We start from the raw sequence: 22,685 nt of genomic DNA on the forward strand, positions 1-22,685 counted from the left end.
ATCAAGGTCTGGGTTTGTGTCCAGGGGATCGCTGAATGTGGGGGTGGTCTCAGATGTCCAAGCAGATTTCCCCTACTCTGAATCCTTTCTAGCGTTCCAAATAGACTGGTTTCCTTCTGGGTGGCAAGCTGAGTTCTCTGGGATTTCTCAGGTCTCCCCAGGGAGAGGGTGAGACAAGACCTTGCAAGGGCAAGATACTTTTTACAGTAAAAGAATTCACCAGATGGGCTGAACAGCAGAAAAGACACAGCTCAGGAGTAAACCAGTGAACAGGAATATCATGCCGAAAACTTCTTTGAGAACACAATACAGAGCAAGGGAAGATAGGAGAGAAAGCTGAGATATAAAGGACAAACCCTCCAACTTTCCAACATCATTCCCTACTCATTTATTTCCATTGCTGTCAGCTCCTTCCCAGCCAAAAATAAGTCACCTGAGCCAGCCATTTTTCTTCCTGAGTTTGGGGCACTGCAAAGCCCACCAGAGGGGCCAAGAGACCCCTGCACCTGCTGAGCTGAGCCCATTTGTACCCCAACAGTGAGCAGGTACCAGCCTGGCCCTCTGGTGCTCCATGGTCTGTGGCAGTCCTTCCTTCTGGAGCCTGCTTTGCTGCTCTTCCCTCCCTAACCCTGGTCTCAAACTAGGGATTGCTCCTGGAGGAGGAGCCCAGGGAGATGAGGCTCAGGAGGCCCTCCCTGCCTGGAATCTCTATGTGGGGAGTCACAGCCCACGGATTTTGCCCAGGGACTTGCAAAATGCAGAGAGGCAGATTTCTTTTTTTTTTTTTAATTTTTAATTTTTTCAGCATAACAGTATTCATTATTTTTGCACCACACCCAGTGCTCCATGCAATCCGTGCCCTCTACAATACCCACCACCTGGTGCCCCCAACCTCCCACCCCCCACCCCTTCAAAATTCTCAGATCGTTTTTCAGAGTCCATAGTCTCTCATGGTTCACCTCCCCTTCCAATTTCCCTCAACTCCCTTCTCCTCTCCATCTCCCCTTGTCCTCCATGCTATTTGTTATGCTCCACAAATAAGTGAAACCATATGATAATTGACTCTCTCTGCTTGACTTATTTCACTCAGCATAATCTCTTCCAGTCCCGTCCATGTTGCTACAAAACTTGGGTATTCATCCTTTCTTTTTTCTTTTTCTTTTTTTTTTTTTTTACAGCTTTATAAACATATATTTTTATCCCCAGGGGTACAGGTCTGCGAATCGAGAGGCAGATTTCTTTTCTCTCTTTCTCTCTCTCTCTAGCCTCATACCAACCAGGAGTTCTTAGAACTTTCTTCAGTGACTTCTAGGTGTAGCTTGGCCGCTGTTTCCACAGAAAGGCCACTTGAGCATGATCAAACACACGTGTAAGCAATTACATTTAAAAAAACAAAACAAAAAAAAAAACAAGCCAATGCACACAAACCTTTGACAGCAGCACAGGACGTGAAGGGACCAGAGTCCCTACCTTGGGCAATAGTGGCAGAGGCCAGGTTCTGCCACCCAGAACCCTGGACCTTTGGCAGTTTCCACGATTGCAAATCCAGACATGCAGAATCCTGAGGGACAACCTGCTAACTGCAAAAGAGCAAAAATTCATCAGGATTCAGAGAGTGGAAATCCATTTGTACTAGAAAAGAAAGAAGCAGACTTGCTGTGAATCCAGCAGGGAGGACAGGCATAGATAAAGGCTGTTGTATGAGTCACGGAAACTATTGTTTCTCAAGGGTCATGCTGTCTCTGTAAAATGCTATGAGGACTCTCTCTTGGGGAACTCCTGCTTTCCTACCAGTGACGCCCCCAGATTCTGCTTTGCTAGTCCCATGGATTCCTGGGGATACCCAGTTGCTAAGCTACGCTGTCCTCATGACAACACTTGTTAATGGACTGAATGTTTGTGTCTTGTCCCAATTCAGATGTTGAAGTACTAACCCTCAAGGAGTGCCATCAGGAGGTATAGGCTTTGAGAGGTGATGAGGTCATGAGATTGGAACCCTTGTGAATGAGATAAAAGCACTTCTGGGAAAAGACCTGAGAGCTTATTCAGCCAGCTGTCAGCCATGCAAGGCTACAACAGGAATATGGGCATCTATAGATAATGAAGCAGTCTCTTGCTAGATATCAGATCTCCCAGGATCTTGCTTTTGGACTTCTCAGCCTCTAGAACTGCAAAGAATAGTAAATGTTTTGCTGTTTCAGCCACCCAGTCTGTCATCATTTGTTGCAGCAGCCTGAACTGAATAAGGCAGAGCCCAATTTCTGGTTAACCCCTGCTTCTACTCATTTCCCCTCAGAAAGAGCTTCTAATCCAGAACTGACCTCTGCTTTCCATACACCTGCTTCAGACTCCTGTGAGAGCCCAGACTTTGTAAAAGATGCTTCCCTCCTCCCTCATGGCAACCAGCATTCTATGACTCCTGAGGAATGTCCTCCCTGACTGTATTGAGTCAATAAATCTGATTTTGATCCTGGAGTCCTGGGATCAAGTCCTGCATCAGGCTCCCAGCTTCATGGGGAGTCCGCTTCTCCCTCTGACCTTCTCCCCTCTCATGCTCTCTCTCTCACTCTCTCTCTCAAATAAAAATCTTTTAAAATCTGATTTTAACAGACCATAAGCTTGTTCTTGTTGTTCTTTGGAAGATTAGGCATTAGCCCTTCTGAGAAAGTTCTGAATGGCTGCTTCATGAAGGGGCGAACTGTGTCCCCAAAGTCTCTTTTTGCTGCCTTCTAATCACAGATGCTGAGACAAAACCTCCCAGGTGCTGGTTTCTCACAGCACTTAATGCTTTGGCTTTGAAGTTCCTCACTTGACAGTTCTGCTTTAATCAGTTTGTGACAAAACAGCCAATTGGTGGTGGATGCAAAGTGCACTGATAAAGTTAATATCAGGGAAAAACTTTTTGAGTGTCAAGCGTGTGCATGTGTGTGCACACACACATCCATGTGCTAAGCATTATGGTAAATGTCTGACAAGAACTAAAACATCAAAAAGTCAGGATACCACATTAGCTGATATTGTTATTATCCCTACATCCTAAACTATGAAAAACAGGGTCAGAGAATAAGAAGTGGCGAAAAGAATCAAGATTTGAGGCAGTTCGACTTCACAGCCAGCCTTGACCAATAAACATGTACGCCTGTGTCTAGTTTCATCTCTGCATAACCTTGCCATAACCTTGCCATAACCTTGGATAAGCCGTTCATCTCTCAGGTTCAGGCTCTTGGTCCAAAGAGGGAAGGGGCACAGGTTGAGTACCTCCAATGGGACTTCCTGGCAGGCTTGTTCGTCCAAGCATTCCCATTTCAGTTTGAGTAATTGAATCTAGTCTTTGTTTTACCGAAGGCCAAGCTTGTCCAGTGTGTCCAGGCCACCAGCCAGCAGCATTTGTCCACACCATGTAACAACTGAGCAACATTCATAGGAATGGGGGAAGAAAAGATGTCCATAGGTGTTGACAGATGTTCTGCATGGAGGGACAGGAGCTGGGGCCATCACCTGCTGTTTCTAGTGGCCTTCTCTGTCGAGTTAAAATAAATGGCAATTATTTGCAACGACATGGATGAAAGTAGAGGGTATTATGCCAATCGAAATAAGTCAGTCAGAGAAAGACAATTATCATATGATCTCACTCATATGTGGAGATTAAGAAACAAAACAGAGAATCATAGGGGAAGAAAGAAAAAAAAAAAACAAGATGAAATCAAAGAGGGAGACAAACCAGAAGAGACTTTTAAAAAAAAGATTTTTATTTACTTATTTGACAAACAGAGATCACAAGTAGGCAGAGAGGCAGGAAGAGAGAGAGAGGAGGACGTAGGCTCCCCAGGGAGCAGAGAGCCGGATGCGGGGCTCGATCCCAGGACCCAGAGATCATGACCTGAGCTGAAGGCAGAGGCTTTAACCCACTAAGCCACCCAGGTGCCCCTCAGAAGAGACTCTTAATCACAGGAAACAAACTGAGGGTTCTTGGAGGGGAGGGCGATGGGTGGAGGGGGTAACTGGGTGATGGACATTAAGGAGGGCATGTGATACAATGAGCACTGGGTGTTATAAAAGACTGATGATTCACTAACCTGTATGTCTGAAACTAGTATTATATGTTAATTAATTGTATTTAAATTAAAAATTTCTTTAAAAATAATTTAAAAATAAAATAAATAACAATCAAATAATGATCAGAGCTATCCAGCAGGGAGTATCAGATCTAGCAGTCAGTTAAATTTAAGGGGCTTGCCAAAGTTTAGGAGAGTCACACTAGGTCATTTTCCTGTGTGGGGAAGTCTTCAGGGGCAGTTCCAAAGACAAAGATTATTAATATTTCTCCTTCCCCCATTCCTCCTAGAGTCAAGGATGTTTCCTCCACTCACCCACTGGCCCTGTATGTAGGTATTGCTTTCTCCCTACCAATCACAAAATCAGTGAGTAGCTATAACTTCACCTTTTCCAATATCCCCCCACCCCCGACCTTTTGTTTTTAATGGCCATGGGCAACAGGGACAAAGGCATTTTTAAAAAACTTACAGAGATCTATTATGCTCTACTACCTTGGCCCACATGGGCCACTGCAAAGGGATTCTGCAAACTGTGTACTCAGATGAGTGGTCATTATCTTCAAAAAGGCAGGGACTGTGATAGACACAGGAACCAAAAAAGCAAGAATTAATGGACCATCAGAATAATAGAGTACCAACACTTTTTCATCCTTGGCTTGAATCCTCAAGGTCCAGTGTCTCAACAGAATTTTCATTTTGGTCTCATCTGACTCACTTGTCCACCCCTGGGCCAGTTGGCAGTTATACTAAGAACTGGAAATTTTCCTTAGAAGAGGAAAAGAGTATTTGTTAGGTAAACCCAGGAAATGTCCATTATAGGAAGTTAGGCCTTTTGTCATGGTACTCCATTAGCACCCTCTTGACCGTTAAAGAAAAAAATTTTTTGTGACACTTGTTAAAGACAGTAAGGAAGATTTTATTCAAGGGATGCTACTACGATGGGATTTTATTTTATAGTATGGGAGAGAGATCTGGCTCAGCTCAGACAAATGGAGATTTATAGCTAAAGAGCATGGTGGGGGGTCACTGGATATAAAATTAAGATGGAACATCAAGGGTAAGGATGAAGGGATTCTGGCTAAACCATCTGGACAGTAATATTGTTGAAGGAAGGCTAGGGTCATAAACTATTGAGAGCAGGGGATAAGGAATTTTTTAAAAGATTTATTAATATATTTTAGAGAGAGGGAGCAGGGGTAGGGGTAGAGGGAGAGGGAAGGAGAATTTTAAGCAGACTCTTCACTGAGCATAGAGCCTGAGGTGAGGCTTGATCTCAGGACCGTGAGATCATGACTGGAGCAGAAACCAAGAGTCAAACATTCAACCAACTGCACCAACCAGGTGCCCCAGGAATAAGGGATTTGATCAGATATTAAGCACTGTAAGATACTGAAGCACCTGGGTGGCTCAGTTGGTTAACTCTCTGGCTTTGGCTTAGGTTATGATCTGATCCTAGGATCAAGCCTGGCATTGGGCTTCCTGCTCAGTGGGGAGTCTGGTTCTCTCTCTCCCTCTGCTACCCCCCCCCCTGCTCATGCTCTCTCTCTCTCTCTGTCAAAATAAATAAATCTTTTAAAAAAAAAGAGTGGTAAGATACGAGGGGTGAGAGATAAGGAATTTGATCAGATATCAAGAGTAGGATAGGAGATTGCTGAAAAATTGACTAAGCAGGTTTCTTGCTAAAACTGGGCTAAGTGGGCAGAGCCTGAGGTCAAGGAGGACAGAAAGAGGACTCAGAGGAACCTGACTCAATTCTGGTCAAGGAGAAAGTCTTCATCATCCATGACTCATTGTATTTTCTGCAGTCACACATTTCACTAATTCTTTTATCAGACATTCAGTGAACGAGAAACATGAAAACAGCAGCAATAATAATAACAAATGTAAGTGCTCTAGCAGAGACAAAGGCAGTACAGGAATCCACCTCATCAGATTTAGAATATACATGACTCCATGACCGAGTTACTACCACTGCTTGACTTCACTGTTGAGATTAAGATGTAGTGCAGAGGATCAGAGGGAAGGGAGGGAAAACTGAATGGGAGTCATCAGAGAGGGAGACAAACCATGAGGCACCTTTAACTATAGGAAACAAACTGAGGGTTGCTGGGGGGGAGGGGAGCGGGAGACATGGAGTAACTGGGTGATGGGCATTAAGGAGGACACGTGATGTGATGAGCACCAGGCGTTATCCACAACTGATGAGTTACTAAAGTCTGTCTGAAACCAATGATGTACTATCTAATGGCTAATTGAATTTAAATACCTAAAAAAGACACTTAAAAAAAAGATGTAGCATAACTCACAATATCCTTTGAGTGGAAGAATGTGTGGACTTTCCACACCTCTGCTGTCTAAGTCCCATAGCTAGCAGCTACATGTGGCTAATGACCACTTAAAAGGTGGCCAGTTCAAATGGAGAAATGCTGTAAAAGCAGAATAAACACTGGCTTTTAAAGACATATTGTAACCAAAGGTCAGAGAGTATTGCCACCCTCACATCGCAAACATCGCATGACTTCTACAGCTAATGAGAGTGGGACCCAAGATGGGAGAGGTCAACCTGAAAGTCCATGATGTCAGAAAGAACACGGGGAAGAAAGAGTTACAATCCTGGAGCGGATGAGCTGAGGACAGTCAGAATGCCTTTTTTTTTTTCTTTTTTTTGGTGATTCTGTATACGGACAAAGAGAATTCACTGGCGATGACATCTGTATGCCTCACATTTTCAAGGGAAAATTATGGAAATGCGTATAGACCCACAGCCATAGTTTAATTATGTTTGAAATGTATTCAGACCTACTCCAGTCAGTAAATTGCATACTTTCACATTTAGCTTCTCAATTTTCTCTTTGGCTCCTCCCATTCTTGAAATCCCAACACAAATCCCATCTCTTGCCTAAGGACCATAAACTACCTCACTATCAAAGGCCACAGTTCATTCATTCATTTGATTCATTCAAAACAACCTAATCTTGAGTGATGTCTTAGGCGCTCTTCTAGGGACTGGTGACACGGTGAACAAAACAGGTAAAGATCTCACTTTCATGGAGCCTATCTGGTATTTAGGGGAAAATCTTTCCTTATCAACATGAAAAGACTTATTATGGATGTTGCTTAGAATTTCAGGGTTTTTTTTTGACGATATCTCAGGTGATCATCTTTGAGATGGTTCTCCTGAAAATCCCTTTGTGGGGGACTGATTTGACTTTCTGAGTCAGACGCTTTCCTAAAGACAGGGGTAACAGGAAAAGTGACAACTGTCACTCTTGCATTAAGAACAGGGATCACAATGCTTGAAACAGATACACTGCTCAGCTGTCAGAAAGTCCACAAGGCTCCAAATGTGTGTGGCCAACTAATGGAACCTGTCACTCAGAGGTTATCATCCTGAGAGCAATGGGAAATCCCTCTAGTTAAGGACTCTCCTTGACGGAAGCTTGACAATGGCCTTCATTTACTATGACGTTTAAGTAATTATACACATTAAGAAAAGTGCACAAGGCACTTACATTTCCATGATACCATCAAGGATATTGTTGTTCTATTAAAATGTTATATCTAGACCTGTAACGTATATAGTAGTTAAATCAATCACTATGTGGTACAGGTGAGACTATTGTAACAGCCATACTTCCATAAAAAAGAAAAATTTTGTGGTTTCTGATCTAGGAATCAGCTAGTGAATAATTCTATATCAGTGTCCAGTTACCAGGCTAAACATGTAATTTATTTGTACTTCTGAGGGTAAGCTGAATTGTGATCACTGAGCCAGCTGTGTTCTAGTAACTACTCATTTACCCAACATAACAGATATAAGAAGGTAAAAGGCTTCTAAGGAGACTGATTATTTATATTTTGAACCACATCTTGGCAGGTATAACTTGCAATTTGTCCTTAGTGATAAGATTTCTGATATTTACTTTCTCCTTCCCTTGGCAAGTCAAATTAGTTAAAAAGTAACTAGAGTTGAGTCCATTGTTTTTCTTAAATGTTTATAGAGCTATAGAACTCTCAAGCTTTCTTTACTAGACAGGATTTGATCGCATTAGTGATAAAAATCAGAATGATTTATATTGCTAAAATGAGAACTGTCAGTTTGGAGAAAGCTCATTTTTATAACCAACAGATTGGCTGGGCTAGAGATTAATGAGTGCTATGGGTGGGGTGATGAAAGTGATACATTCAATGACCTGTGGAATTTGTTCTGTAATTTCCCCATTCCTCTGTTCTGCAGAGCGTCTTCTTCAGTACCCAGCCCTGCCCATAACTGCATTCAGAAAATCACTCTACAGAACAGGGTTATTTGTTTTGCTTTTTTTTTAAAAATTTAAAACATTTTATTTATTTACTTGACACACACAGAGAGAGAGCACAAGCAGGGGGAGCAGCAAAGGGAGGGGGAGAAGCAAGCTCCCTTCTTGGTGGGATTGCACAGGGGCTGGAGAAGACAGAATGGGAAGGGGACAAGGAGAAACAGTGGGTTTCAGCTTCTTGGAAACAGAGCCCACATCTATTTCTATGTTTATCTCACTGCTATAAACCCAGGTCACAGCACAGTGCCTGCAGCAGAGTCATGGAAGTGCTCCAGAACTGATAACTATTGCTATTTATACTACTAAAATTCCCCCACAAAGGGCCAAGTGCCATAGCTTCTCCCAGTTCCCCACACTGAGCGCAATGTAGAATCAAACTATCGGATTAAAGATGGTGAGAGGCGTTTAACAGGACCCAGATCATAGGAGCCATATTGTATTGCAGGACCAGGGGTCTTACCAGTGACTAGGTATTTACTCCTCTTAAGAGGCTAGCTCCTTGGATCTCCCTCTTCAATCCTCTGAACCTATGTCTGGCATCAGAAACAAAAGTAAACATTACTTATCTCCCTTGTTTATTTTTTACTATTATTTGTTACAGAGGAAGAGAGAGAAATCACAAGCAAGGGGAGCAGCAGGCAGAGGGAAGGCAGGCCCCCCACTAGAACCTGGTATGGGATCCAATCCCAGGACCCTGGGATCATGACCTGAACCAAAGGTAGATGCTTAACTAAGTAAGCTACCCAGGCATCCCTTATTGTCCTTCTTTAAAATTTAATGCATTCTCTCTCCCTCTCTCTCTGTCCCCACTCTGTCACTCATACTTGCACAATCACAGAGTCACAGACAATAGCAAGGTATTTCCCATTCTAATTTGCTAAAGCACTATGAGCTTAAGCTCAACAGAATCACTTTGCCAGCTGCTGCTCTATCGTTCCCTGACCCCTTCTCTGTCCCCAAGCTCAATCTATAACTCAAGTGTCACGGTGGTGGCTCTTTCTGCCCTCCCTCCACAAGGCTGTCATCAGCACACTCTTCCCCGTGCCTCCACTCCCAGGCACTGGCTGCCTTAGGCCTAGTGGTCTGCCCTCTCCTAGAGCCTTTCCACTCTCCCTGAGGGGAAGAGAACCCTTACTTCTCCCCAGTGGCTGTCACGTGTCCACTATATATTGTGACGATCAGCCCTATTAAGAGATTGGGAACTAAAAGACCTGCTTCTGGTTATGGATAAAACTAACTCTGGGGCTTGGGACACGTGACAGCAGCACGTGGTGGTAGAACTGAGACTAACCGTCTGCATTTTCACATCTGGTCAGCAGCAGAACAAAGAGGACACCCCAGATCTCCTATCGCCCAGAACAGTACTCTTCAAGTAACTTACAGCACCATCCTTCTCCAGCTTTGGGAGTGGCACTTTTCCAACCCCAAAGTCTTGATTCTAGGCAGCACTCTGAGAGATATTCCCTCCAGAATCACCCCTGGCTGGAAGTAGTGGTTGGCCAAGGCCTCCCAAATATCTTCCCTTCAGAGTTGCGCTTGCATCAAACTCAAAACTGTGGCACGTACGGGACTTTCCTGTCGGCCTCTAGCTCTAATGTCCTATTGGACTTCAGAGGTCTCTTTTATACCCACTTACCTTATAACATCACCGTGTGACTCCTCTAGAATTCACTCCATGGTTTTTCTCCTGTACTGATTGTTATGGACTGAATTGTGTCCCCACAAAAGTCATATGTAGAATTCCTAATCTCCAGTGTGACTGCATCTGGAGATAGGGTGTAGAAGGAGGTACTGAAGGTTTGATGAGGTCACGGGAGTCCTAATCTGCTAGGACTGGTGTCCTCATAAGGGGGAAACACATGAAAGCACTCTCCCTACCTCCCCTCTGGGGGCCCACAGAGAAGAGGTCATCTGAGGGCACAGTTGACAAGATAGCGATCTACAGGCCAACAAGAAAAGGCTCACTGGAAACCAACCTTGCTGGCACCTTGATCTGGAACTTCTGGCCTCCAGATCTGTGAGAAAATACATTTCTGTCATTTAAGCCCCCCAGCCTGTGTTTGGTATAGCAGCCTGAGTAGACAAAAATATACTGATAAAGCCTTCTTTCAAGCTTTGGAGAAACTTTCTATACACTGTGCTCCATGCTTTTGCGTCTAACCCTTCTCTCCATAGCCGTTGCTAATATTTGAGCCAGAGAAGTCATAAATACTAGGAATGTTGGAATTGGATAGGGGATCAATAACCATATAACTCGGGGCACCTGGGTGGCTCAGTGGGTTGGGCCGCTGCCTTCGGCTCAGGTCATGATCTCAGGGTCCTGGGATCGAGTCCCGCATCGGGCTCTCTGCTCAGCGGGGAGCCTGCTTCCCTTCCTCTCTCTCTGCCTGCCTCTCTGCCTACTTGTGATCTCTGTCTGTCAAATAAATAAATAAAAAATCTTTAAAAAAAAAATAACCATATAACTCAGTATCCTCAGCTATGAAGAATTAACACACACACACACATACACACACACACACACACACACTACAAACATGGTTATCCCACTTAATTACATTGGTGATTTCTTGATACCCAAGCCCAAATGCCAGCCCCCCTTCGGAGTACTAAACTCACTATCTCCCTGTGACCTACCCACCTCCATACAGACCCAGGACCTTATACCTCAACTCCTGCCAAGCTAACAACGAAAGTTTATGATTCAGTTCCTACCTCTCCTGCTTTATTCATGACTTCTTAAAGTCTAGCGACCCCATCCTTCTCTTCTTTCCAAAAACCAAAACAAAACAAAACAAAACCCACTGCTTCCTGGGAACCTTTCAGATGTTTTTTTTTTTTTTTAATTTTTAAATTTTTTATTTCTTTTCAGCATAACAGTATTCATTGTTTTTGCACCGCACCCAGTGCTCCATGCAATCCGTGCCCTCTCTCATGCCCCAACCTCCCACCCCCCGGCCCTTCAAAACCCTCAGATTGTTTTTCAGAGTCCATAGTCTCTCATGGTTCACCTCCCCTTCCAATTTCCCTCAACTCCCTTCTCCTCTCCATCTCCCCTTGTCCTCCATGCTATTTGTTATGCTCCACAAATAAGTGAAACCATATGATAATTGGCTCTCTCTGCTTGACTTATTTCACTCAACATAATCTCTTCCAATCCCGTCCATGTTGCTACAAAAGTTGGGTATTCATCCTTCTTTCAGATGTTTTTTACCTCTACAATCTACTGGAGGATAACAATGTACCAGAACCCTTGAGTGACCGTTAATGCCTATTGGTCACATCGTATATGCTACGTAGGACCCTATTCTGTGTTTTTAACAATCATGGCTTTGAGTCATAGCTGAAGGTGGACTTTAACTAGAGTCTATTGTGCAAATACCTGAAGCAGGAAGTCCCCTGCCCAGTGAATGAGGCATGCAGACTTCCAGAGGTCTTGAGGTCCTCTCTTCAAATATACACATTCACTTTGAACAGTCGTACCCTCCTCGAGGGAAAAGACGACCATCCAAAATCAGCGTGTGACCTCAGAGAGTTGCTGCAGTGTTAGTGTCCTCCAGTTTGTTGGCCCCTTGGTGCTAAAAATCCCCTTTTCTATACACAAGCTTCCTCTCAAAATTCTAACCAATTAATGGAGGCAACTGGGTAATTTTCTACCTATATAACAAAAGTCCAAGGCTATGTATTTTGAAACAAACAATTTTGTCCTCTATTGGGTTTGCTATTTTAGTAGAATTATGTGTAAGAGAGGCAGTTAGAAAGAGCTTTTGATGTACAAATTTAAATTTGAACTTATTCTAATTTTGAACTTTATTCTCTTCCCTCTCCCTGGAGAATTTCTTTCATGTCCTTTTCTTTTTTTTTTTTTTTTTTAAGATTTTATTTATATATTTGACAGAGAGACACTGCAAGAGAGGGAACAGAAGCAGGAAGAGTGGGAGAGGGAGAAGCAGGCTTCCCACCAAACAGGGAGCCCAATGTGGGTCTCAATCCCAGGACCATGGGATCATAACCTGAGCCTAAGACAGATGCTTAACAACTGAGCCACTCAGGTACCCCTTGTTTCATGTTCTTAACAGAACTGAGAGTTTTTATATAGAATATGGATGGTCACCATGATTCTATAGTGCCTTGCTTGACCGAGATATAAAAGTACACAAGCATCAACTTTCAAAGGATTACCTCCAGCAAGTTCTTATGTTTACCATAATGTTAATTTTCAAAATTTACTTGTTTAGATGCAGTACAAAAAATAGATATTTGTCATTTTTGTAGCAAATTATTACTGGTTTTTCATTCATCTTTGAGAGTCCTGGTGAAGATGTTCGGTTCCCCTTGAAGTACTGAAAAGAAGATACTAAAAAATATTTGGGGGTGACTGGGTTGTTCAGTCGGTTGAGTGGCTGCCTTCAGCTCAGGTCATGATCCCAGGATCCTGGGATCGAGTCCATCTTCAGTCTCTCTGCTCAGCAGAGAGCCTGCTTATCCCTCTCCCTTTGCCTGAAGCTCTGCCTACTTGTGCTCTCTCTGTCAAATAAATAAATAGAATCTTTTTTAAAAATTGGAAGGGCTCCTCAGTCACTCTTTCCTACTATCCCCATTTGTACATAAGGAAAGGCGGTGCAAACCTAGAGGGAGGAGGCCAGAATGAAAATGAAAAAAAATGAAAGAAAGAAAGAAAATGAAAGGGGAACTGGCTGAGAGACTAGAACTGAAGCTTCACCAAAGTATAGCCTTCCAGGAACTAGAAAATGGGATGTTTGCTTCCAGCTTGGAGAGTATGGGAGCTTGGGTAAAAGAAACAAGCAAAATCCCGATGATTACGAGGCTCTGGAGGAATGGGGTGGGATACCCAGGTGACCACTGGGTTACAAACCCTGATTCTACCCATTTTTGTTAAAAAGAAAAAAAAATACGCTGCAGTTCATCCTCTTCATCCCCCTCCCTCCTGCAAAGAGAGTAAAAAACAGTGACTCTCGAGGTACATAAAAACGCGTGAGACATAAACCAACAATCACAAGCGTTTCAGAAAAATCAAGCCAAGGAAAAAAAGAACAGCTTTAATATGTTTTATCCTTTCTTTCAAGAGAGAATATGCACCTAAGGAAAAAAAAAAAAAGTGCTAGACATTAAACATCAATGTAATTAAATTAATCATAGGGATAAGCCAGAATATCTTATCATGAAATGAGAGCAGGCAGTTATGAAAATAATTAACCGAGATCTTGGAAATACAAATAGCAACTGCAGTAAAAAGAAACCTTTCAAAGAGATGGGCTGAATAGCAGAATGAGCACTGCTTAAAACCAAACCAGAGAAATGGAATATGAAGCTAAGGAATTCTTTAAGAAGGCAACCCAAGGAAGAAAAAGATAAAAGCTCTGAGTGACAGGTAAGGAATTATAGAAGACAGACCTAAAAGTTCCAGTAGAGGTCTACAGACATCCCATTGGTTCGTCAACTTTCCTGCTTATCTTCTCAGCCAAAGGTAGAGCACCTCAGTGCCATTGGACTTTTCCCCAGTTATTGTTGGCTTCCGGCTCTGAGTCTCAAAGTGCTGGTTTGGGCCCCAGTTTTCCCCCAGGATTCCCCTACCAGCACCTGTGACTTCTTCAGACAGGCTCCTCAGGAAGCCCAGGACCACCAGCAGCTTCAGCGGTACCCAGTCCCTAACACTGCTCCTCCTAAGCTAACACTTCGTTACACTCTACCCGTCAAGAGCCGGTCCAAGGCAATGCCCCAGGACTCGAATGAGTCCAGCCGCCAGATGCCAATCCAGTGATGAGAAAGCTCCTGAGCTCCAGGAAGCAGCATGGGGACGCTGAGCCCAAGGCCCCTTCATGATGGTCCCTCCCCTCCACGCAGACCCCGCCCCTTTATTGGCCACGCTCTGTTAGAGCGCGGGGCCTTGTGGGAGTTGTGGTCCCTGTGCAGCCTCGAGCCTAGTGCAGGAAGGCGGGGCTGGCAGCTGGAAGAACCCGGGAACTACAGCTTCGGAGGACGCCTCTGCCTCACCGGGAACTCTGGCTCTATGGCGGCCAATTAGACAGGACCACGTGAGTCTCCAAAACAAGAGAAGGAGCGGGCCGGGTGCCTTCCCCTAGGCCCGCCACCCTTCCCGCCCTCCCGCTCTCTCGCACTCCCTCACTCCCGTGAGCCCCCTCTCAGGTTTGGAACTTGATGAGGGAGCAGGAGGCTGACTGAGGACAAAGCAAAAGCTGGCACCTTGCACCCCTTCTCCACCTGTTCCCCTTGGTAATATGTGTAACATTCCTCAGGCATCCCTGACCGCCATAAATGAGAAACAAATAGTTAACTTGCAGAGATCACAATCCTGCAAGACAGGAATCTCCCAACTATCTTGATGTTAATGGCTTGCTAAAAGACAACACAGGTCTCCGGGCACCGTGTAGGCCCTCTTTAGCATATGAAAACTCCGCTGAAACCTCCGTTTCCCTCACCTTCCCCCAACCGCAGGGTACACAATCTGCCATCCCTCACAACCTGGGGCAGCAGCTCTTCCTGCCCATGGGTCCTGTCCCCGTGCTTTAATAAACCACCAGTTTGCACCAAAGATGTCTCAAGAATTCTTTCTTGGTCATCGGCTCTGGACCTCAGCCCACCAAACCTCACATAGGTCTAGAACTTCATCAGAACTCAGCCTTTCTGCCCGGCACCTGCACAGCCGGCCAGGATTCGGCTCAGAGCGCCCAGAAGTAGAGCTCTCCTCCTGCCGGTTACCCTTGACCTCCTACCTCCCAGGCACTTACCAGCCACGCCTCCAGGGGCCTGAGAACTTTCTCCAGGTAGTGCGGTGAACAGTCTAGGACTCAACAGCTTTGGTGTTTTTGCTTTATTTTGCTTTTGGGTTTTTTGTTTGTTTGTTTTTTGTCTCAGATCATTGTTCTTTGGTGTAGAGTTACTTGAAAACCATTGTTTCATCTCTCTTGTCTGTTTTGGGGCATATTTCAGGCTAGACAATGAATTGAGTCCATGTTACTGTAACTTTGCTGGAAGCAGAAAGTAAGGGTGGCTTTTTTTTGGATACTATCTTAAACGTAATATGAAACCAACAGATCAGGATTCCAAAGAATGCACCAGATTTCATACCTGGTGCCTGCTGATGAAATGATCCGTTTAATTGTTCGCTATATTTTTGGCATTGGGGCTGGTAACATCTAATTTTGTGCATTATACAGAATTCTACATACACATGGTAGCAATATTTTTCAAACCCCGTACTGGGACGATTGGATTGTGATTCTTAGGCTTAATATTTAATAATTCATAGGAAGAGGCCTGCTCAGACACTAACTACACATTTACTGATTCTGGTAGAAAAATGGAGAAAACAAAAGAGTTAAGACTCCTTCCCTTAAAAATTGATGGTCCATATGGTTTTAAAATTAAATATACTAAGATGTTATTTTCTTTTTAGAATCCTGTTCTTCACATCAATAATCTTTCACTACAAGTTCAGGTTACTTTTGTATTACTAAAACATATTGTTAAGGAAAAAAAAAAAAGCTCTCTCCCACTGAGTGTGAGCTAATGAGTCTAACAGCTACTCAGGTGATACCAAAAATCCATCATGGTTCCTCACTCCCGAAGAAGATTCACTGCCTTTGATGGGAAACAATAACAAGGTCATTCTGGAGGTGGAATGCCTGGCGATGGTTCCTCACTGGTCTGTCAAGCTTCAAACAGGGAAGGAACTCCTTACTGTAAGATGCCAGGTTTCACCACTGTCCCAGCTACTTTTCTTGTAGCCCCTACACAAGTTTTGGATCTTCCTCCTTCAAGGAATTCTCCCTCCAGCCCAGTTCTCAAGAGCTAAAGGTTGCTCAGCTCCCTGGCTGAAACCAGCTCTTCTTTGCCTACCACAGGGTCTGGATCTATAAATAGCAGCCGGTTATTATTGCTGTTTTTCTAGGGATTTTTTTTCCCATACATTTCCCAGGTCTTTACTCTTTTTCTATCACTTTAATTCAGGCTTCAACCACTTCCTAGTCAGATCAGGTGAAAGCATTTTCCTTCCCGTACCCTCAATGTATTTCATACCTAGCAATTTTTTTTTTTTAAGATTTTATTTACCCATTTGACAGACAGATCATCAGTAGGCAGAGAGGCAGGCGGCGGGGGGGGGGGGGGGGGGAAGCAGGCTCCCTGCTGAGCAGAGAGCCCCATGTGGGGCTCGATCCCAGGATCCTGAGATCATGACCTGAGCCGAAGGCAGAGGCCTAAACCACTGAGCCACCCAGGCGCCCCCATACCTAGTAATTTTTAGTCAACGTGGATTTGCTGCATCAAATAGTTCCTTCTTCTTCAAATATAAATATATAAATATATTGATCAAGTCACTCGCATGTCTTAGGAGAATGTCATACCTTTAGTAGCAAACTTGAAATCTTGGCCATTGGTTTTGATTTTTGTTTTGGTTTGATTTGGTTTGGTTTTTGTAATTTTAAAAATCCCTCCAGCCCTTGGCTCTGTCTGACCTGATTGCTTTCAGCTGTTTCTGCAACAAAATTGTCCCTGCAGAAACTCTCATTGTTGTCAGTGGCGCCCCCTTCTGAACACTTTGTTAATAAAAAGCTTTTTTTTTTTTTTTTTTTTTTTTGCTATGGTAAATGTGTGACAACAATGAGGTATTTCAAAGAGGTGAATCACAGATAAATTTCTCTAAGGGTGGGGTGAGGGTTACTCAAAAAGGAACTTTACAAGGCTTTTAAAGATATTGATAATCATTATAACTTAACGTGACTTACTGTTACTGTGCTCTTAACTGGTCAAACACTTGTTGGCTTCCAAGAAAGACTAACATAGTTCTGGATGGTTCTAGCGGCATTCTAGCACAGGGTCTCATGAGGGAGGGATTCTAGCCACTGGCTGTGCAAGGCATGAGGACTGTTAGTGATTCTATTTCTTCCTCTGCAGAATGGGCCCCCAGGTCCTTTCTACCCAAATAAATAATGTGGTGATTCTCTCAGTGAGTTGTACTTTTGGTTTAAACAGCCAACTGTCTCTTAAAAGGACTTTTTTTTAAAAGTTCTTTAAAAAAAAAAAAAAGTCCTTTTAAAAAAAATTTTTTTTTTAATTTTTTAATCTCATATGTTTACTCTGATCCTGGAACTTTGTCATTTTTACCTTCTCTGCTGATTAAAATATTCTCTCCAAAATGTCAGTTATTTGCACTTACTTGCACTGTAGACATTCTTTACATATTTTTTTTTAAAAATCCATTCATGATCCTTAGTGAAAATCTCGGGAATCTGAATGACTACCATTTGCTATTCTTCGAATAGTTACTGTCTCCACTAAGTGACAGGGCTTCAGAGAACGTGAGCTGACAAGAGATGTAGCCTGTTTTCCACTTTCTGCTACCGTGTTCATTTCTTTGTTACTCAGAGGAGCCTTCTTTGTAGAAACATATCCAATCTTTTAAAAATCATAAAGCTGAATTTAAATTCTGTCCTTTCATTCCCCACAATGATTAAAAAGCCAAGAAGTAGGGACGCCTGGGTGGCTCAGTTGGTTAAGCAGCTGCCTTCGGCTCAGGTCATGATCCCGGCATCCTGGGATCAAGTCCCACATCGGGCTCTCTGCTCATCAGGGAGCGTGCTTCCCCCTCTGCCTCTGCCTGCCATTCTGTCTGCCTGTGCTCGCTCTCTCTCCCTCTCTCTCTCTCTGACAAATAAATAAATAAAATCTTAAAAAAAAAAAAAGCCAAGAAGTATTGGATAGGAAATAATTTTGTTCCATTTTTTAAGAGCCCATAGATGGCATTTTTTAATGTTGTGTTTTTGAGTTTTCCTCACTATGTTACTTCTACTTCATAGATAAACAATTGCTAATGACAATGTGAACTTCCTACAAATGTGCAACCCAAATCCCTAGGTACATATTACTCAAGTTCTTCGTTCCCTTTAAACATTATTTCCCTCTTGATATGCATTCTTGTTTTGTATTGTATTGCATTATAAGGTGTTTTTTTTTTTTTTAAACACACTGCATTTTTTAACAACTGAGCCACCCAGGTGTCCCCACACTGCATTTTTTAGAGTAGTTTGGGGATCAAAGTAAAATTCCCTTTCCCCACATACACACAGCCTTTCCCATTATCAACATCCTGTACCACGGTGATAATTTGTCACCCTCACTGACCCTACACTGACACATTATCACCCCAAAGTCCAGAGTTTACATTAGAGTTCACTCTTGGTGGGGCACCTGGGTGGCTCAGTGGGTTAAGGTCTCTGCCTTCGGCTCAGGTCATGATCTCATGGTCCTGGGATCGAGCCCCAGATCAGACTCTTTGCTCGGCAGGGAGTCTGCTTTCCCCCCAGACCCTGCTTTCTCTGCCTGCTTGTGATCTGTCAAATAAATAAATAAAATCTTAAAAAAAAAACTGTTCTCATAGAGTTCACTCTTGGTATAGTACCTTATGCATTTTGACAACTATGTAGCGATATATATCTAAAATATCATACATATCATACAGAACAGTTTCACTGCCCTAAAAATCCTCTGTGCTCTGCCTATTCATCCTCCTCCTCCCCTAACTGCTACAAACCGCTGACCTTTATACCATTTGCATAGTTCTGCCTTTTCTAGAAGGTCATATAGTTGGAACCTTGCAACATGAAGCTTTTTCAAATTGACTTCTTTCACTTATTATGATGAATTTTAAGTTTGTTCCATGTCTTTTCATTGCTTGATAACCATTTCTCTTTATCGCTGAATCATATCCCGTTGTCTCAATGGACCACATTTTATCTATCCATTCTCCTCCTGAAGGACATCTTGGTTACTTCCAACTTTTGGCACTTATGAGTAAAGCTGTTATAAACATCTGTATGCAGGTTTTTGTGTACACAAGGTTTTCAGCTCTTTTGGGTGAGTACCAAGGAGCATGATTGCTGGATCATATGGTAAGAATATGTTTAGTTCTGTAAGAAACTGACCAACTGTCTTCCAAAGTGGTAGCACCCTGAGCTGAAGGCAGAGGCTTAACCCACTGAGCCACCAAGGTATCCCTAGATTTTTTTTTTTTTTAATATATGTGGATATCCAGTTGTTCCAGCACCATTTGTTGAAAAGAATATTTTTGCTTCTTTGTCAAAGATCAGTTGACTATATGACTATATTTATGTAGGTATATTTATGGGCTGTTTATTCTGTTTCATTGATCTACTTGTCTATTTTTTGCCAATTGTACTGTCTTGATTGCTGTAGCTTTGTAGTAAGTCTTGAAGTTGATTTTTATCAGTAAGACTTTGCTCTTCTTCAGTATTGTGTTGGTTATTCTGAGTCTTTGACATCTCCACATGAAATATAGAATCAGTTTGTTGATATCCACAAAATAACTTTTTGGAACTTTTATTGGGATTCTGTTGAGTCTATAGATCAAGGTGAGAATAACTGACATTGTGACAATATTGAGTCTTCCTATCCATGAACATGGAATATCTCTTCATTTATTTAGTTGTTCTGACATCTTACCTTTGGGTTTTATAATTTTCCCCATATAGAAGTTATAAATATTTTGTTAGATTTATAACTAAGTATTTCATTTTAGGGGGTGCTAATGTAAATGGTATTGTGTTTTTAATTTCAAATTCAATTTTTTCATTGCTAGTATACAAGAGAGTGATTGACTTTTGTATATTAACCCTGTATACTGGAACCTTGCAATAATTGCTTATTATTTCCAGGAATTTTTTTGACAGTTTTCTTCCCTACATAAACGATCATTTCCTTTTATTGTCTTATTGCATTACCTAAGACCTCCAATATGGTGTTGAGAAGGGACATTCTTGTCTTGTTCCTAATCTAGCAGGAAAACTTATAGTTTCTCACCTTTAAGTGTAATGTTAATTATGGGGGATTTTTTTGTATATGTTCTTTATCAATAATGTGTATTCTGTTGTGTTTGAATGAAATAGTTGATAAATGTTGACTAGGTCCACTTGACTAATGGTGTTCAACTATGTCCTTACTGGTTTTCTACTGGCTCTGCCCATTTCTTTTTTTTTTTTTTTCTGTTTTATTTATATTTATTTATTTGAGAGAAAGAATGAGAAGGGAGAAGTCAGAGGGAGAAGCAGACTCCCTACTGAGCAGGGAGCCCCATGTGGGACTCGATCCTGGGACTTGATCCTGGGACTCCAGGATCATGCCCTGAGCTGAAGGCAGTTGCTTAACCAACTGAACCATCCAGGCTCCCAGATCTGCCGATTTCTGACAGAAGGTGTTGAATTCTTCAGCTGTAATAATGAATTCATCTATTTCTCCCTGTAGTTCTAGTAGTTTTGCCTCAGGCATTTTGACATCTGTTGTTAGACACGTATATATTAAGAGTTGTTAAGTCTTCTTGGAAAATTGACTGCTTTATTATTATGTAATGCCCCTCTTTATCTCTGAAAACTTTCTTTGCTCTGGAGTCTGCTCTGTCAGAAATTAATATAGCTATTCCTGCTTTCTTTTTATTAGTGTTAACATGGTATATATCTCTCCATTCCTTTACTTTTAATTTCTATATGTGTCTTTATATTTAAAATAAGTTTCTTTTTTTTAAGATTTTATTTATTTGAGAGAGAGATGAATGTGGGGGAGGAGCTGAGGGAGAAGGAAAAGCAGACCACCCACTGAGCAGGGAGCCTGATGCAGGGCTCAATTCCATTACCCCAAGATCATGACCCAAACTGAAGGCAGATGCTTAACCGACTAAGCTACCTAGGCACCCCTAAAATAAGTTTCTTATAGATAAAATATAGTTAGATCTTGTTTTTTGATCCACTCTAATAATCTCTGTCTTTTAGTTGGTATATTTAGACAATTAACATTTAAAGTGATTATTGATATTTTTGGATTGATACCTACCATAGTTGTTACTATTTTCCATTTAGTGCCTTTGTTCTTTGTTCCTGTTTTTATCTTTCTCTCCCTTTTGTAGTTTTTTTTTTTTAAGATTTTATTTATTTATTTGTCAGAGAGACAGCACAAGCAGGGGGAGCAGCAGGCAGAGCAGGCAGAGGGAGAAGCAGGTTCCTTGCTCAGCAAGGAGCCTGATATGGGACTCAATCCCAGGACCCTGGGATCATGACCTGAGCTGAAGGCAGATGCTTAGCCAACTGAGCCCCACCTTTTGTAGTTTTATTCTTTTATTTTTATTTTTTCTTTTTGTAGTTTCAATTGAGCATTTTATGGGATTCCATTTTCTTTTCTTTTGTAGCATATCAGTTATATTACTTTAAAAAAAAAAAAACGTTTTTTTAGTGGCTGTCCTAGACTTGTGCAATATAATAATACAAGCCATTTTCAAATAGTGCAGGTAGTGCAAGTACCTTATAATAACATAAGTAATCCTAATTCCTCCCATATATCCCTTGTATCATTGCTGTTACTCATTTCACTTATACAATAAGCATACTAAACATATATATGTACATAAACATACATAATTAAGTACATTGTTGCTATTATTATTTTGAACAAATTATTGTTAGATCAACTAAAAGTAAGAAAAATAAAAGCTTTGGGCGCCTGGGTGGCTCAGTTGGTTAAGCGACTGCCTTCGGCTCAGGTCATGATCCTGGAGTCCTGGGATCGAGTCCCTCATCGGGCTCCCTGCTTGGCAGGGAGTCTGCTTCTTCCTCTGACCCTCCCCCTTCTCATACTTTCTCTCTCTCTCAAATAAATAAATAAAATCTTAAAAAAAAAAAAAAGAAAAAGAAAAGCTTTTATTTTACCTTGACATATTGCTTCCCTGATGGTCTTCCTTTCTTTATGTAGGTCTGAGTTTTTGACCTCTATTTTTTCCTTCTAAAGAACTTCTTTTAACATTTCTTGTAAGGCAGGTCCACTGGCAATTAATTCCCTCAATTCTTGTTAATTTGAGAAAATATTTACTTTTCTTTCACTTTTGGAGGTTAAGTTTTCAGGGTGCAGAATTCTAGGTTGGCATTTTTTTTTCCCCTTTCAACACTAAATATTTCACTTCACTGTCTTCTTGTTTGCCTGGTTCCTGAGCAGAAGTTGGATGTAATTCTTACCTTTATTCCTCTATAGTAAGGTGTTTTTATTCTCTGGCTTATTTTTCCTTTATCATTGCTTTTCTGAAGTTTAAATATATTATGCTTCGGTATAGTTTTGTTTGTCTTGGTTGGTTTTGGTTTTTGTCATTTATCCTGCTTGGTGTTCTCTGAGAGTCCTGGATCTGTGGGTTGGTCTCTGATATTAATTTAGGAAAATTCTCAATCATTATCACTTCAAATATTTCTTTTGTTTCTTTCCCTCTTCTTCTGATATTCCC

The 22,685-nt window shown here is 42.0% G+C and overlaps 2 long non-coding RNA genes across 3 annotated transcripts; both read right to left on the bottom strand.

Annotated features, from left to right (window-relative positions):
* Positions 1-1,235: 1,235 nt before the first annotated feature.
* On the bottom strand, positions 1,236-6,441 carry LOC125083585 (uncharacterized). 2 transcript variants are annotated; one of them, XR_007122314.1, is made up of 4 exons: positions 6,362-6,441; positions 4,525-4,629; positions 3,259-3,520; positions 1,236-1,580 (listed from the first exon to the last, which is right to left on the bottom strand). It is a non-coding gene; the product is annotated as an uncharacterized LOC125083585 (long non-coding RNA). The 2 variants fall into 2 exon arrangements; XR_007122313.1 differs by lacking the exon at positions 1,236-1,580 and having other exon boundaries at positions 3,180-3,520.
* LOC125083587 (uncharacterized) lies at positions 6,440-8,950 on the bottom strand. Its single transcript, XR_007122316.1, has 3 exons — positions 8,832-8,950; positions 8,249-8,344; positions 6,440-6,481 (listed from the first exon to the last, which is right to left on the bottom strand). It is a non-coding gene; the product is annotated as an uncharacterized LOC125083587 (long non-coding RNA).
* Between the last annotated feature and the right edge of the window lie 13,735 nt (positions 8,951-22,685).

The sequence above is a fragment of the Lutra lutra genome, chromosome 13 (assembly GCF_902655055.1).
Source record: "Lutra lutra chromosome 13, mLutLut1.2, whole genome shotgun sequence".
Taxonomy (NCBI): Eukaryota; Metazoa; Chordata; class Mammalia; order Carnivora; family Mustelidae; genus Lutra; species Lutra lutra.